Genomic DNA, 18029 nt, shown 5'->3' with positions numbered 1-18029 from the left:
GACCACAATTGGAATACTGTATCCAATTCTGGCCACCACAATTGAATAGAGATGTTGACAAGCTGGAATGTGTCCAGAGGAGGGCGACTCAAATGATCAAGGGTCTGGAGAACAAGCCCTATGAGGAGCGGCTTAAGGAGCTGGGCATGTTTAGCCTGAAGAAGAGAAGGCTGAGAGGGGATATAATAGCCATATGAGAGGAAGTCATAGGGAGGAGGGAGAAAGCTTGTTTTCTGCTGCCCCGGAGACTAGGATGCAGAACAATGGCTTCAAACTACAGGAAAGGAGATTCCATCTGAACTTTAGGTAGAACTTCCTGACTGTGAGAACTGTTCAGCAGTGAAACTCTCTGCCTCGGAGTGTGGTGCAGGCTTCATCATTGGAGGCTTTGAAACAGAGGCTGGATGGGCATCTGTCGAGGCTGTTTTCCTGCTTCTTGGTAGAATGGGGTTGGACTGGATGGCCCATGAGGTCTCTTCCATCTCTAGGATTCTAGGATTCCATTATTTGCTTGTTGCTTATGTTTTGGTTTTATTTTGCTGTAATATGTTCTCCGGGCTTGGCCCCATGTAAGCTGAGTCCCCATTGGGGAGATGTTGGCGAGGTATAAATAAAGATTATTATTACCTCACTACCTCTGAGGATGCTTGCCATAGATGCAGACGAAATGTCAGGAGAGAACATGGCCATATAGCCCGAAAAACCTACAACAACCCAATTATTATTATTTATTTATTTATTTAATACATTTGTATACGGCCCTTCTCACCCCGAAGGGGACTCAGAGTGATCTCACAGATAGGCAGCAATTCAATCCCATAAAAACATAGGTAAAGGTAAACGTTTTCCCCTGACACAGGCATGTAGTCTGTGAAGCCCCCCGAGCCCCCCCCCCCCCCCCGAAATTCTCATGGTGGTTCGCGAAAAGGCCTTACTGGTGCATTATTTAAACTGTTATGTTTATCCATATCATGATCTGATCACCATACTCAATATATCCCATATGCATGGGGGTATTGGGGTAACGATACAAAAGGTTTGCTAGGCTAGACCCTCTTTCACTCAGACTCAGCCCCCCCCCCCGAAACTCAGCCCCCCCGAACCCCCCCTGAAAAAAATTCACCCCCCCCCCCCCCCCCCGAAACGAAATCCTGGCTACGGGCCTGCCCTGACATGTGGTGCTCATCTCCATTTCTGACCTGAAGAGCCGGTGTTGTCTGTAGACACCTCCAAGGTCATGTGGCCGGTATGACTGCATGGAGCACCGTTAACTTCCCGCCGGAGTGGAACCTATTGCCTGGGGGACAATGCCTGGCTCAAGAGCAGTACGTGTGGAAAAGATCTTGGAGTCCTCGTGGACAACAAGTTGAACATAAGCCAACAATGTGATGTTGTGGCAAAAAAAGCCAATGGGATTTTGGCCTGCATCAATAGGAGCATAGTGTCTAGATCTAGGGAAGTCATGCTCTCCATGCTCTATTCCGCTTTGGTTAGACCACACCTGGAATATTGTGTCCAATTCTGGGCACCACAATTCAAGAGAGAGATTGACAAGCTGGAATGTGTCCCGAGGAGGGAGACTAAAATGATCAAGGGTCTGGAGAACAAGCCCTATGAGGAGTGGCTTAAGGAGCTTGGCATGTTAAGCCTGAAGAAGAGAAGGCTGAGAGGAGATATGATAGCCATGTATAAATATGTGAGTGAGAGGAAGCCACAGGGAGGAGGGAGCAAGCTTGTTTTCTGCTTCCTTAGAGACTAGAATGCGGAACAATGGCTTCAAACTACAAGAGAGGAGATTCCATCTGAACATGAGGAAGAACTTCCTGACTGTGAGAGCCGTTCAACAGTGGAACTCTCTGCCCCGGAGTGTGGTGGAGGCTCCTTCTTTGGAAGCTTTTAAACAGAGGCTGGATGGCCATCTGTCAGGGGTGATTTGAATGCAATATTCCTGCTTCTTGGCAGAATGGGGTTGGACTGGATGGCCCATGAGGTCTCTTCCAAGAGGGGCCGACCAAGGGCAAGATGGATGGATGGCATCCTTGAAGTGACTGGACTGACCTTGAAGGAGCTGGGGGTGGTGATGGCCGACAGGGAGCTCTGGCGTGGGCTGGTCCATGAGGTCACAAAGAGTCGGAGACGACTGAACGAATGAACAACAACAAACATGATTCTATGATCTACTCACATTTGCATGTTTTCAAACTGCTAAGTTGGCAGAAGCTGGGGCTGACAGCAGAAGCTCACGCCGTTCCCCAGAATCAAACTTGCGACCTATCGGTCAACAAGCTCAGCAGCTCAGCGCTTTAACCCACTGCAGCACCGGGGGCTCATACATACAGTAAAATCTTTACATATAAAAACACAGCTTGGGTTTGTTTGAGCTTGCAAAAGTCAAAAAGTAATCTGTCAATTGACTTGACATTTTGACACAACCTTGTATTCCAATACGCACATGATTTAATTCGCTTCAATGGTTGATGGGACTTGCAGTACCTTCACTCAATTCCTGAGACCACTGCAAACCACACCAATGGCAGATCCAGACCAAACTTGGCACACAGAGCCCCCCATGACCCACTTTACATCCTGGCGCAGTTTGAGGGGATTTGCAGTACTTTCAGTCTCTTCCATAGACCACTGCAACCCCAATAAATGATGGCCCTGGACTGATATTCAACTGCGACCCCCATGCATGATGGACTTGGCAAACACCCACCCCCATGGTGCACTTCAGGTCCTGGTGCACTTTGGTGAAGGATGGACCATGGATGATGGGTTACACAGTACTTTCACCTGTTTTGAATCCAAATTCAAATGACTACTATGACCCACACGAATGATGGGCCTGGACCACATTTGGCACACAGGCCTCCCATGACCATCTAAACTGGTGTTTTTCTAATAAATAGCAGCACAGATTTCCTAAGTTATATTACCAAACATCCAAAAACAAAAAATGCCTTTCTCAACAACTTCAAATCAAATCAAAACATTTATTTCGGTCATTGACCAGCACAGGAAATAGTGTCACGTTTCCATACAAACCTGGCATGTTTGGTACATTAAAAATATAAATATAACTACTAAAAACACAATATGGGTGAGGGAACAGAAGGGGAAACAGGGTAAAAACATACAATGCCCAGATCCATCACCAAATTGTAGATTCAGGGAAGAAGATTACTGGACACACAGTTGACTTTTGGAACTAGTCATTCCCTGGCGGATTTTGTATGCTGCTGCACAAAACTTTGCGACATTGTAGGTTGTAGCTGAATTAGTATCCGCAAGTAGCAGGGAGGTATAAAATTGTCCTGAATGGCCTGGGTGCTTGTCTATCAGGGGTAAGATAAGCCTGGCACAGAGATCCCTGTAGAACGGACACTGAAGGAGCACATGTTCTATTGTTTCCACATGCCCCGAGTCACAGGGGCAGAGTCTCTCTGGGAAAGGGATCTTCTGGTAGCGGCCTTCGAGTACAGCTAATGGGAGAGCGTGGCATCGGGTCAGGGTGAAAGCCCTCCGATGAATAGGAACCTCTAAGTATGTTAAATATGCCATAGGGGAGGCAAGGTATCTGCTGTCTTCACTGACAAGGAAGGTTGGAGCCGAGGCCAACTTCAATTTCCAGTACGACTTGCATTCGCTATGACTATCAATAAATCAGGGAGCCCCCGGTGGCGCAGTGGGTTAAAGCACTGAGCTGCTGAGGTTGTTGATCGAAAGGTCGCAGGTTCGATACTGGGGAGCGGCGTGAGTTTCTGCTGTCAGCCCTAGCTTCTGCCAACCTAGCAGTTCGAAAACATGCAAATGTGAGTAGATCAATAGGTACCGCTCCGGCGGGAAGGTAACGGCGCTCCATGCAGTCATGCCGGCTACATGACCTTGGAGGTGTCTACAGACAACGCTGGCTCTTCGGCTTAGAAATGGAGATGAGCACCAACCCCCAGAGTCAGACATGACTGGACTTAATGTCAGGGGACTACCTTTACCTTTTATCAATAAAGCACAGGGGGAATCTTTGCAAGTGTGCGGTTTGGATTTAGAAAACAATTGCTTCTCTCAACCATGGCAAAGTTGTGTCCAACTGCATTAATTCGACAGTGAAGATGCACCCACCCCCCAATAAGCGCAGGCAAAAGCAAACAGTTGCAGCTTTTCTTAGCTTGTGTTTTTCCTCTACTTTAATAACCTTTGACATGTTGAGCACACTCTGATGTTCTTCACCTGCGATATCTCGAAGGGTGTGTATAAATCAGTGATAAAAGCGTGCCTCGGAGGTTGTTTGGTTTTTGTTTTGTTCTGGACCTTGACTGGAAGTTTTACTGCCGTGTCCTTAAGAAACTCCCTCCATTGTGCCAATCAGCGGCCAAGTGTTCCAAGCCAAAGGTAGCTAAAACCGTCTCTCCTCGTGACGCAACCCTCTCGATTACGTACTTTATGATGAATTATGGTTGTTTGGAACAACGAAAACCTGACAGCAGCCAAGGAGGAGATGTTGATTTATGCACGTCTGCACATTAAGAAATAGCAACGTGACCAACCAAAGACCACAAGGAGGACATAATTTAGTGTTGCCTTATTTCTCCAGTTCCTAAACCAAGACACAAGCGAGCAAAGGACACACAACGCTAAGGACACACCATGCTTAGGGGGAAAAAATGCCTGCGTAATGGTTTTGATGAAATCAAATTTCAAAAAAGGTAAGTACAGGTTGCACATCACTTATCCAAAATGCTCAGGACTAGAAGTGTTTCGGATTTTAGGCTTTGTTGCATTTCCTAATACATTCGTCCCTCCACATTTGCAGGTTTCACATTTGCAGTTTTGATTCTTTGTTAATTTGTTTAATATGTTCTCTTGATGAATCTCCAGGTTATCTATCGAGCATTACTGAATATTGTGCGCTGCTTGCATTGTTGCACTTCATAGAATCATAGAATCAAAGAGTTGGAAGAGACCTCATGGGCCATCCAGTCCAACCCCATTCTGCCAAGAAGCAGGAATATTGCATTCAAATCACGCCTGACAGATGGCCATCCAGCCTCTGTTTTGCAAAGAAGGAGCCTCCACCACACTCTGGGGAAGAGAGTTCCACTGTTGAACAGCTCTCACAGTCAGGAAGTTCTTCCTCGTGTTCAGATGGAATCTCCTCTCTTGTAGTTTGAAGACATTGTTCCATTGCGTCCTAGTCTCCAGGGAAGCAGAAAACAAGCTTGCTCCCTCCTCCCTGTGGCTTCCTCTCACATATTTATACATGGCTATCATATCTCCTCTCAGCACTTCTTGTGTGCCCATGGCCCTTCCGATGCACATTGATCACTTCTCATGCACCTTTGACTCTTCTGATGCACATTGAGCACTTCTCGTGCACCTTTGGCCCTTCTGATGCACACTGAGCACATCTCATGTACCTTTAGCCCTTCCGGTTTGCACTGAGCACTTCCCATGCACCTTTTGTCTTCCGATGCACACTGAGCTCTTCTCATGCACCTTTGGCCCTTCTGATGCACGTTGGATACTTCTGATGTTCATTTGACACTTCCAAGGCACATTAGGTTCTTCCGATGCACACTGGGCTCTTCCAACACTCACTGGGCACCTCTGAACCACAAAAGATGCCCCAGCACCTCCCATTCAGTGTCCAAATGCACATCAGGGAAAAACCAAAGCTTGTCAGTCACCATTCCACATTGCGCCATGACATATCACTCATCCCACCATTGGGCAATAAATATCTGCGTGTTGTAATGTCACAGCAGCCCCTAGGTGAGCATGGATGTTGTGAAACTATTCCTTTTTGCACCCATATAAGGCCATTTACGAAGCTGTAAATCCCAAGCAGAATGCCAGCCATTGTTCTTTACTCTTACTTGTTCATTTGCTTCAATTATAAACTTCCTTACAGAATGCCTAAGAAGTCTGATGAAACAATTTTCAATTTTCTTTCCTCCCCATTTATGAGCCATCAAAACAAAGAACTGAAGCAAAAGAAGTCTCAGTTTGATGGTCTGGTCTGGTCTGAGTAGGCTTCGGTTTGAGATATTTTTTTCCAGTTCCTTTTCCATTTCTGTCCAATGTTGTTATTGCAAGCAGCAGACTCTTGCCTTACCAAGAATATCTATCTATCATCTATCTATCTATCTATCTATCTATCTATCTATCATCTATCTATCTAAATATGTGAGAGGAAGCCACAGGGAGGAGGGAGCAAGCTTGTTTTCTGCTTCCTTGGAGACTAGGACGCAATGGAACAATGGCTTCAAACTACAAGAGAGGAGATTCCATCTGAACATGAGGAAGAACTTCCTGACTGTGAGAGCCGTTCAGCAGTGGAACTCTCTGCCCCGGAGTGTGGTGGAGGCACCTTCTTTGGAAACTTTTAAGCAGAGACTGGATGGCCATCTGTCAGGGGTGATTTGAATGCAATATTCCTGCTTCTTGGCAGAATGGGGTTGGACTGGATGGCCCATGAGGTCTCTTCCAACTCTTTGATTCTATGATTTGATTCTATGATCTATCTATCTGAGAGAGAGAGAGAGAGAGAGAGAGAGAGTTGTTTTTCTATCGTGGCTTTCTGTTGGTCTCCCATGCCTGTGAAAATTCCTTAACACTAAGAATTGAAAGAATATTCCAAAATATTGCCAAAAGCAGTGTGGTTTCTTTTTTCAAATGTTCAGAAAACTTGATGAGAAGCAGCCTGAATTTATGAGTTAATTTTCACAGTTTGGAAACTTATTTTGTGCAAAATTCATGCATGGCTGAGCCTTATACACATTTTGCACAGAATGATTCCAAAATTGCAAATAAGCTTCCAAATGTGTGCCGTTTCCTAAGACCTTCTGAAACCATGAAGAAATTTGCTAAATTGTTTGCATGAGATAAAGATCAATTATAGCAGGCATGATCCAATTTAGGCCCTCGAGATGTTTTGGACTTCAACCTGGAGGACCCAAGTTGGCCCATGCCTGAATGATAAGCATGCAAATGCAAGGGAGATCTCTTCCCTTGTAAGTAGACTTGAGGGAAATGTTTGGTTGCCCACCGTTGTAACACAATTGCTGGATTTGATGGGCCTCTGCTCTTATTAAGTAAGGAATGTTCTCCTTATGTACTTGGCAGTAGTTTTGAGTGTTGGACTAGGACACCGGGAGAGCAGGGTTTGAAGCCCTGATCAGTCATAGATACCCTGGGCAAGTCACACACTCTCAGCCTCAGATGAAATTTGCTCTGAATCAAATATTGCCAATAAAGTCCTACAATGGGTTCGTCTTAGGTTCGCTATAAGTTCGAAATAACTTTTTATTTATTTTGTATCAAAAGCATTGCATAAATTAGTATAGCACTGATAAAAACAGAAGGTTTGCAGGTGGCTAAATATCTTTTGACCAAAAACGGGCAACAGCAACAACATTGTCTGTAGCCTCTAACAATTCCTCCTCTGTACATGAGGCAGGGCACAATGGACAAGCATACAGATGCGGAGTTGTCTGTTCTGCTCCACGGTCACGCAAGGTGTGGGATTCTTTTAGGTAGTGTCATTTTGCCAGGTTGTCTTTTGATCTGCCCACTCCGCTTCTGAGTCTGTTCAGAGACTTCCAAGTTGCCCCTTCTTGGTTTGCCCCTGGAGGAAGACCCTCATGGGGGGCCATCCAGTTGAGGTTTCCTGGTTTAGCTGCCCAGAGGGATACCCTTGCTGTTGCTGGGGGGACGCCAAGAGGAGTGGTAGTTTTCATAAAGCTTTTCCTTGATTTGAGTCTGCTGGGAGAAGGCTGGTAGCCATGTAGTGGGTGGCTTTCACAGTGTTCAACCTTATTTCTCTCAAATTTAGCAGCAACTTCCCATTGCACATCGGGGCGGGGGGGGGGGGGGCAATGCCAGCTAGCTTGTAGAGTTTATCAACAGGTGTAGGTTTAAGACATCCTGTGATTATTCTGCATGTTTTGTTCAATGCTATGTTCACCTGCTTTGCATGGGCAGACTTATGCCAAACAGGGCAGGCAAACTCAGCAGTTGAGTAAGACAAGGCTAGGCCTGATGTTCTTATTAAATTTGGGTCTGCACCCTATGTGTTGCCAGTATGTTTTTGCAAGATGTTATTGCATTCAGCTACTTTGTGCTTGGTGTTCAAGCAGTGAAATAACTTGAAGGTACACAATAACAACAGGAACAACAATTTGCTTAGAAACCTAGTAAAATACTGAGCTTACAAGCCACTGAAAGTCAGGAGCCTGTGAAGGAAGGAAGCCGTTGGCTCTTGGTTCCTCTTGCCCTTTGCTTCTGTCTCCTTTGACCTCTTGAGATAACATTTGTCTTTAAAATGGCAGCTCTGTCTTAAGCGAAGCAACTGCTCTCAACATTTGGTCAACAGATGGGGAAGGAGCGGTTTTGCACCGAGGTTTTCTTTTTAATCCTCCAAATGCAGATGATGGTGTCTGAAATAGCTGGAGATGAATTGCCATGACCATTGCGTTGATGTCAGTGATACCAGCCTCGGGTTTTCTTCTGGTTCAAACTCACCTTTGCCTTTCTGTTGACAGTCTTAAGACACCAGATCCAGAGGATGTATCAGGGATCTCAGGGGTCCCGCGTATGCCATCCCACCAGTCTGCATTCATCATAAAATTATGGGTCTTAACCTGGTTGGAAGAAGTGTCACTAGTGGGATGTAGGGGGCATGGGCTACACCAGGTGACTCCATAAGAAATTCAGCAGATATTTCTTACTTTTTAATGCCCATGGAGTTAGATATTGAGTCACAGAACTGCTCCGAGTTGCCTCTGGGCTGAGAGGGGCGGTAAATGAATAAGGCAAGTAAATAAATAAATAAATACATACATACATACATACATAAATAAATAGAATTAGAAGAGATTGCAATGGCCTTCCAGTCCAATCCTCTGTTTGCACATTTTTGTAAGCCCAGCTTGCATGTGTTTGTTAATCAACTTATTGCCATCATCTTGGACGATCCCTTGTGATTTTCTTTCAAGTGTAGAGTCTTGGCGGTGGGTCCATAAGTGTTTGTAAAGAGCTATTCTGGCTCTGCATCATCTATCACAGTGTTTCTCAACCTGGGGATGGGGACCCCTGTGGGGGTCACGAGGGAGTGTTAGAGGGGTCGCCAAAGACCATCAGAAAACATAGTATTTTCTATTGATCATGGGGGTTCTGTGTGGAAAGTTTGATCCAATTCTATTGGTGGGGTTCAGAATGCTATTTCATTGTGAGAGAACTATAAATCCCAACAATTACAACTCCCAAATGGCAAGATCTATTTTCCTCAAACTCTATCAGTGTTCACATTTGGGCATATTGAGTATTCGTGCCAAGTTTAGTCTAGATCTATCATTGTTTGAGTCCACAGTGCTTTCTGAAGGTAGGTGAACTACAACCCCCAACCTCAAGGCCAATGCTCACCTAACCCTTTCATTATTTTTTGCTGGTCATGGGCGTTCTGTGTGCCAAGTTTGGGTCAATTCCATCTCTGGTGGAGTTCAGAATGCTCTTTGATTGTAGGTGAACTATAAATCCCAGCAACCACAACTCCCAAGGTCCAGAGAATGAAAATACATCCTGCCTATCAGATATTTACATGATGATTCATAGCAGTAGCAAAATTCCAGTTATGAAGTAGCAACTAAAATAATTTTAGGGTTGGGGGTCACCACAACATGAGGAACTGTATTAAGGGGTCGAGACGTTAGGAAGGTTGAGAAACACTGATTATCACAATGAGACCATCGATTTCCAGATTGAAAGGAGTCCCAACAAGGGTTTGCTCGAGGCACCTTCTTCCTTGGCTCATTTCTCGTTTTCGCCCTCCATTCCTTTCTCTCCAAAATCCACAGCACCGTTGGTCACAGCTGACCTCCAGTTTGATGCTCAAGGGTTAGGGCTTCCCAGTTCTCTCTCGATGTTTACGCCACAGTTTTTAAGGTTGGCTTTGAGCCCATCTTTAAATCTCTTTTGCTGTCCACCAACAGTCTGTTTCCTGTTCTTGAGATGAGTGGACAGTAACTGCTTTGGGGGATAGTGATTTTTGAGCATTCGGACAACGTGGCATTCAGTCCAGCAAAGTGGATGGTGGAGGATCATGGCTTTAATGCTTCTTCTTCCAACATGTCTGTCTTCTTCCCAAGAGATTTTCAAGATTTTACAAAGGCAATGCTGATGGAATCATTCCAGAAGTAAAGATTGTAGAAGGTCTAGTTTGGGACAAACTCCATGGGGTGACACCACGAGTTACCACACTAACTCTAGTGACACTAAACCAGGCTGTCCAGCCTCTTTTGGAAGAGGTTAGGAAGGATAGTGGGCTCAGTAGAACAGAAGGTGGCTGGGAGAGCTTTTGCACAACTAAAACTTGTGCACCAGTTACGCCCGTACCTCGGGAAGTCTGATCTGGCCACGGTGGTCCACGCTCTTGTTACATCCTGAATAGACTACTGCAACGCTCTCTACGTGGGGTTGCCCTTGAAGACTGTTCGGAAACTTCAACTAGTCCAGCGAGCGGCAGCCAGATTGCTCACCGGAGCGACATACAGGGAGCATACCACCCCCCTGCTGTGCCAGCTCCACTGGCTGCCAATTCAGTTCCGAGCACAATTCAAGGTGCTGGTTTTGACCTACAAAACCCTATACGGTTCCGGTCCAGTGTATCTGTCCGAACGTATCTCCCTCTACGTCCCACCCCGGAGTCTGAGATCATCTGGGGGGGGCCCTGCTCTCGACCCCACCACTGTCACAAGTGAGGCTGGTGGGGACGAGGAGCAGGGCTTTCTCAGTGGTAGCCCCCCACCTGTGGAACTCACTCCCGGGGGAAATCAGGGCAGCACCATCCCTCCTTGCCTTCAGGAGGAGGGTGAAGACTTGGTTATGGGACCAGGCCTTTGGGCACTCTGGCAATTAAATCAGACAATCAGGCGAGTAAGACCAGCAGGATGGATGAATGGAACGTAAAACTAGATCTAGGTGTTAACGAACGCTGACCATGTAAGAGGAGAAATTGGGTTTGTATTTGGTTTTTATTGATTTTATTGATTTTATGGTTATAATGCATGCATGTCAACTGTGAATTGTTGTAATTTTGTGTATGATTGTTTATGATACAGGCATCAAATTGTGCCTTGTTTCTGTAAGCCGCCCTGAGTCCCCTTCGGGGTGAGAAGGGCGGGGTAAAAGAACCCCAAATAAATAAATAAGGTAGTTAAAACAGTGGAAAACCATCTTAGAGATGGATGGTTTCCGCCAAGGAAGGAGTGAACACCTGTTTCACCAGATCTAAACTTCTCTTGCACATAAAGTTGCCATAAGTCAAAAACCAACTTAATGACAACAATGTGTGGGATCTAGCAATGGAGCTGAGCCCATTTCCTCTTCTCTCCTTCGAAGACCAAGGCAGTAGCTTTTGGGATGCAGGGAAGGCCTTTTCTCTGCTTCTCGGCCTGGGAATGATGGAGCTTTATCTGCTGCTTCTTCTCTCCATCTGAGATTACAGCAGAAGGAAAGAGGTTGGGTCAACCCTCCTGCTTAAGGAGCTCCACTGGCTGCCATTCATTTTCCGGACCCAATTCAAGGTGCAGGTTCTTACCTACAAAGCCCTGAACGGTTTGGGACCTGCCTACCTGCGTGACCGCATTTCTGTGTAGGAGCCCACACGATCTCTTCGATCATCTGGAGAGGCCCTACTTGCACTCCCACCTGCATCGCAAGCATGTTTGCTGGGGACGAGAGAGAGGGCCTTCTTGGTGGTGGCCCCTCGACTCTGGAACTCACTCCCTAAGGACATCAGGCATGCTCCATCTCTGGCAGTCTTCAGGAGGAGTTTGAAAACGTGGTTGTTCCAGTGTGCCTTCCCAGAATAATGAACCCTTAGCATTATGTCCTCCAAAAGCACTTTATACCGATTTAGGACTGCTTGTATGTCTCCATCAACGCCCCACCTCCTTTATCTTGTTCATGCCTAGCATTATTTTTTAAACTTCAATTACATTTGGCCCAGCCATAGATTTTAAATGTGCACTGTATCTTATTCAATGTTTATGCTATTTGTGTATGAGATTTATTTTAATTGCTTTGTATTGTATCTGTTACTGCTTGTATTGCTTGTATTGTTGTATTGTGGGCTTGGCCTCATGTAAGCCACGAGTCCCTTGGGGAGATGGTAGCGGGGTATAAATAAAGTTATCATTATTATTATTATTATTATTGGTAGAAGCAGAGAAAAACAAGGATCTCATTGAATATATTTATAATCTCCATCTTCTAAAGAATTCCTTTTGGTTTAAGTCCCTTGCCAAAAACTAAAAAGAGGAAGAGACGTCCCCAGACTCAAGTAATGAAGTCCACAGAAATCCCTTGGCTGTGTAGAGATGCAGGAAATGACAGGAGATCAGCCAAAGTGCCTTGTTCGCTTCCTTAGGAGAGTAAATCAACAGAGCAAAATACACAGAGGAATAGTGTTGTTGTCAGAGACAATTCACTTGGATTTCCGAATACATTGTTGAAAGTTCTTGTTCCAAATACATAGGCCAAGTCCCTATAACAAACATGCTTTTTTATCGTTTCAAAAGTGAATTGAGAATATATTATAAGTTGCTTCTGGTGTGAGAGAATCGGCCTTCTACATAGACGTTGCCCAGGGGACACCCAGATGTATTACCATACTGTGAGAGACTTCTCTCATGTCCCCGCATTGGAAACCTGGGCTGACAGAGAGGACAGACAGGAGCTCACCCCATCTTGCAGATTTGAACTGCCAACCTTCAGGTCTTCCAACCTTCTCTTTTCTGAACTAAACATACCCCAATCTTAGAATCATAGAATCATAGAATCAAAGAGTTGGAAAAGACCTCATGGGCCATCCAGCCCAACCCCATTCTGCCAAGAAGCAGGAATATTGCATTCAAATCACCCCTGACAGATGGCCATCCAGCCTCTGCTTAAAAGCTTTCAAGGAAGGAGTCTCCACCACACTCTGGGACAGAGAGTTCCACTGCTGAACGGCTCTCGCAGTCAGGAAGTTCTTCCTAATGTTCAGATGGAATCTCCTCTCTTGTAGTTTGAAGCCATTGTTCCATTGCGTCCTAGTCTCCAAGGAAGCAGAAAACAAGCTTGCTCCCTCCTCCCTGTGGCTTCCTCTCACATATTTATACATGGCTATCATATCTCCTCTCAGCCTTCTCTTCTTCAGGCTAAACATGCCCAGTTCCCTAAGCCGCTCCTCATAGGGGTTGTTCTCCAGACCCTTGATCATTTTAGTCGCCCTCCTCTGGACACATTCCAGCTTGTCAATATCTCTCTTGAATTGTGGTGCCCAGAATTGAACACAATATTCCAGGTGTGGTCTAACCAAAGCGGAATAGAGCATGGGGAGCATGACTTCCTTAGATCTAGACACTATGCTCCTCTTGATGCAGGCCAAAATCCCATTGGCTTTTTTTGCTGCCACATCACATTGTTGGCTCATGTTTAACTTGTTGTCCACGAGGACTCCAAGATCTTTTTCACACGTACTGCTCTCAAGCCAGGCATTGTCCCCCATTCTGTATCTTTGCATTTCGTTTTTCCTGCCAAAGTGGAGTATCTTGCATTTGTCACTGTTGAACTTCATTTTGTTAGTTTTGGCCAATCATCTCTCTAATCTGTCAAGATCATTTTGAATCCTGCTCCTGTCCTCTGGAGTACTGGCTCTCCCTCCCAATTTGGTGTCATCTGCAAACTTGATGATCATGCCTTGAAGCTGTTCCTCATAGGGATTCATGGCATTCAGACTTTTGACCATTTTGATCACCCTTCTCTGGATCACCATTCCAGCTTGTCCATATCCTTCTTGCCATCTTGAAGGTTTTGCATGGTTAGATTAAGCTGCAGGTGCAGAACCTGTGAATACAGAGCACCAATTGCAATCATTTCACATATGTATGAAGCTAAATGCCACACATAGCATGGTGCAAGAAAATGAATGCCACCCAACCCCAACACAGGACCTCAGCCTACCTTTGCAAATTGAGAAATGGTTCCTGCCATTCTCGGTAGGAACATGATGGATCTCAGGGGGGAATGCAAAAACGGAAAACTACCCTCAGGTGCCAGCTTTACAGCTACACCACAGGAACTAAAATAAACAGAAAACCCAAGTGAGCTTGAGAAATCCGCAAGGTCTTAATTGGTAATGAAAAGAAAGCAGGAGAGCTTCTGAAGGGAAATACTTCCAGAGCTGGAAAAGCCTTCTCTCCTCCGCACCAAGGACAACAGCTGAACCAAATCAGCCAATGTGTAACCAATGCACAAGGAGATGCATGTGGGTTTCCATTCCACACATGATTTGCTTCTCCAAACTGGACACAGATGTTTCATGTCAGACAAAGATGTCCAACTTTGGCAGGAAAAACGAAATGCAAAGATACAGAATGGGGGACGATGATGCCTGGCTTGAGAGCAGTACGTGTGAAAAAGATCTTGGAGTCCTCGTGGACAACAAGTTAAACATGAGCCAACAATGTGATGTGGCAGCAAAAAAAGCCAATGGGATTTTGGCCTGCATCAACAGGAGCATAGTGTCTAGATCTAGGGAAGTCATGCTCCCCATGCTCTATTCTGCCTTGGTTAGACCACACCTGGAATATTGTGTCCTATTCTGGGCACCACAATTCAAGAAAGACATTGACAAGCTGGAATGTGTCCAGAGGAGGGCGACTAAAATGATAAAAGGTCTGGAGAACAAGCCCTATGAGGAGCGGCTTAAGGAGCTGGGCATGTTTAGCCTGAAGAAGGGAAGGCTGAGAGGAGATATGATAGCCATGTATAAATATGTGAGAGGAAGCCACAGGGAGGAGGGAGCAAGCTTGTTTTCTGCTTCCCTAGGACATGGAACAATGGCTTCAAACTACAAGAGGGGAGATTCCATCTGAACATGAGGAAGAACTTCCTGACTGTGAGAGCCGTTCAGCAGTGGAACTCTCTGCCCTGGATTGTGGTGGAGGCTCCTTCCTTGGAAGCTTTTAAGCAGAGGCTGGATGGCCATCCATCAGGGGTGATTTGAATGAAATATTCCTGCTTCTTGGCAGAATGGGGTTGGACTGGATGGTCCATGAGGTCTCTTCCAACTCTTTGATTCTATGATTTTATGATTCCACTAGATGTTTATACGAGACCAACAGGAGACCAACATAAAGTAACTGAGAGAAAAGAAATTAACCATGGTTGCAGCAGTGACAGGTGGCCCAGCAGAATTCCAAGAAGAGTGACAAACATGATATCACTATAGAAAGGAACCTTCTGACACTTTAACTACCATCAAGTCAACTTTGACTTATGTTGACTTTACAGATGAGAGACCTCCAAGTCCCTTCATCCTCAGCTGCCCTGTTTAGATATTGCAAACTTGAGGTAACTAATATGGCTTCCTTTGTTCAGTTTCTCCATCTGGAATATGGTCTTCTTCTTTTCCTACTGCCTTCTACTTCACTAAGCACTATCATGTCTTCCCAGGATAATGACCCAAGTATGACAGCACCAACAGTAAGAACTGGCCATGGAACAACAGACTGGTTCAAGATTGGGAAAGGCATACGGCAGGGTTGTAGACTCTCACACAACCTATTCAACTTGTATGCAGAACACATCATGTGATGTGCAGGGCTTGACAAATGCAAGGCTGGGGTTAAAATTGCTGAAAGAAACATTAACAACCTTAGATGTGCAGATGACACCACTTTGATGGCTAAAAGCGAGGAGGAGCTGAGGAGCCTTCTAATCAAGGTGAAAGATGAAAGTGCAAAAGCTGGGTTGCAGTTAAATTTTTTTTAAAAAAAAAAAAAACCACGATTCTGGCAACCGGACTGATCAATAACTGAGAAATAGAGGGAGAAAACTTGGAGGCAGTGACAGACTTTGTATTTCTAGGTGCAGAGATTACTGCAGATGCAGACTGCAACCAGGAAACCAGAAGACACTTACTTCTTGGGAGGAGAGCAATGTCCAATCTTGATAAAATAGTAAAGAGTAGAGACATCACACTGGCAACAAAGATCTGCATAGTCTAAGCAATGGTATTCCCTGTAGTCACCTACGGATGTGAGAGCTGGACCTTAGGGAAGGCTGAGCGAAGGAAGGTTGGGAACTGTTGTAGTAGAGAGAAGCTGATCAGGCTTAGCTTTCTATGTTGTAGAGATGAAACACTGGGGGAATTTCATACACACACATGAGGTCACATCTAAGGATGCACCTGCAAGGTATGAGGGTTGAATGAAAAGTAATGTCTCCACCTTTGTAACTCCTCAACAGATTGCAGTACTGGCATGCAGCAGGTACTGGCTTGTTCAGTAGACTCTAATCTACAGTTCCATTTTAGCGGGAAGCCTTAGCATTGAATGGTTGTGTTGTTAAAGTAAGAAGTATGGAACGCTGCACAGACGGTCGGTCAATGTGATTTAAGCAATGTTCAGTCACTGAATTCTTGACAGCAGAAGGTATCACCACAAAGGACATTCATCAGAGAATGCAAGCTGTTTATGGTGATTGTGTTGATGTGAGTACTGTGCGTTGTTGGGCAAGTAAGTTTAAAGATGTTGAGGTGGAAACATCTTACTTGCATGACAAACAAAGAGTTAGACGTCCTGTGACAGCAACAACCGAGTTTTACAAGCAAAAGATTGACAGATTGATTCAGGACGATTGTCGTATCACTCAGAGAAAAATTTCAAGCATAATAAGCATTTCACAAGAACGTATGGGTACCTTTATTGCTTTGCTTGGCTATTGGGAGATCTGTGCACGAAGGGTACCCAGGATGCTGACGCCTGAAATGAAAGTGCACAGACTTGAAACTTCAGAGACTGGATCTCACCACCGTACGACATCCTCCATACAGTCCAGATTTAGCACCATCTGATTTCCATCTGTTCCCGATAATGAAAGATGATCTGTGGGGACATCATGATGCTTCTGATGAAGACGTTGAGAGAACTGGGAGATGCTGGTTGTGGAAACAGAGTGTCAACTTCTTCCTTGACAGCTTCAGAAAACTTGTTCATCGTTGGCAGAAACGTATCCAATTGTCTGGTGATTATGTGGAAAAGCAAATAGTGGTAGTTAAAGAGCACATTCTAAGGATTATTTCTGCATTTAATTTATTAAAATATTCCTATCCAAACCTAAGTAACAAAGGTGGAGGCATTACTTTTCATTCAACCCTTGTATCATGATAAGACAATAACACTTGGTGAGATAGAAAGCTACAGAAAAAGTCGAAGAGTGCATTCCAGATGGAGGGACTGAAACAAAACCATGAATGTATTGTCGAAGGCTTTCATGGCCGGAATCACTGGGTTGTTGTAGGTTTTTTCGGGCTACATGTCCATGGTCTAGAGGCATTCTCTTCTGACGTTTTGCCTGCATCTATGGCAAGCATCCTCAGAGGTAGTGAGGTCTTTTGGAACTAGGAAAAAGGGTTTATATATCTGTGGAATGACCAGGGTGGGACAAAGGACTCTTGTCTGCTGAAACATTCACATCTAGCTCCAGCAGACAAGAGTCCTTTGTCCCACCCTGGTCATTCCACAGATATATAAACCCATTTCCTTGTTCCAACAGACCTCACTACCTCTGAGGATGCTTGCCATAGATGCAGGTGAAACGTCAGGACAGAATGCCTCTAGACCATGGCCATACAGCCCGAAAAAACCTACAACAACCCAAAACCATGAATGTTTTGTTGTCCATTTGTGCCATACTGAGACAGCCAGCTCCTTAGCCTAATGACAGGGCCAGCTCTGTCTCCAAGAAAGAAAGTTTTCAGGTTGCAAATGTCTTTCTTCCAGTTGCCAAAAGTTATCAAACTTACCTTACGGGAAGTTCACAGTGATGTCAGCACCAGAATGCAAGGAATCATCTTCACACCGAGCTATCCCTCTCTGCCATTGAGCCTCAGTCAGTAATTGATTGAGTTGAAGCATTTGCTTATGAAATTATTACTCTCTAATACATGTATTTATGGCAGGAAAATAATGGGTGCAAAAGAGGTT

Source organism: Anolis sagrei, chromosome 1, assembly GCF_037176765.1.
Source record: "Anolis sagrei isolate rAnoSag1 chromosome 1, rAnoSag1.mat, whole genome shotgun sequence".
Lineage (NCBI taxonomy): Eukaryota > Metazoa > Chordata > Lepidosauria > Squamata > Dactyloidae > Anolis > Anolis sagrei.
This window is presented reverse-complemented; position numbering follows the sequence as displayed.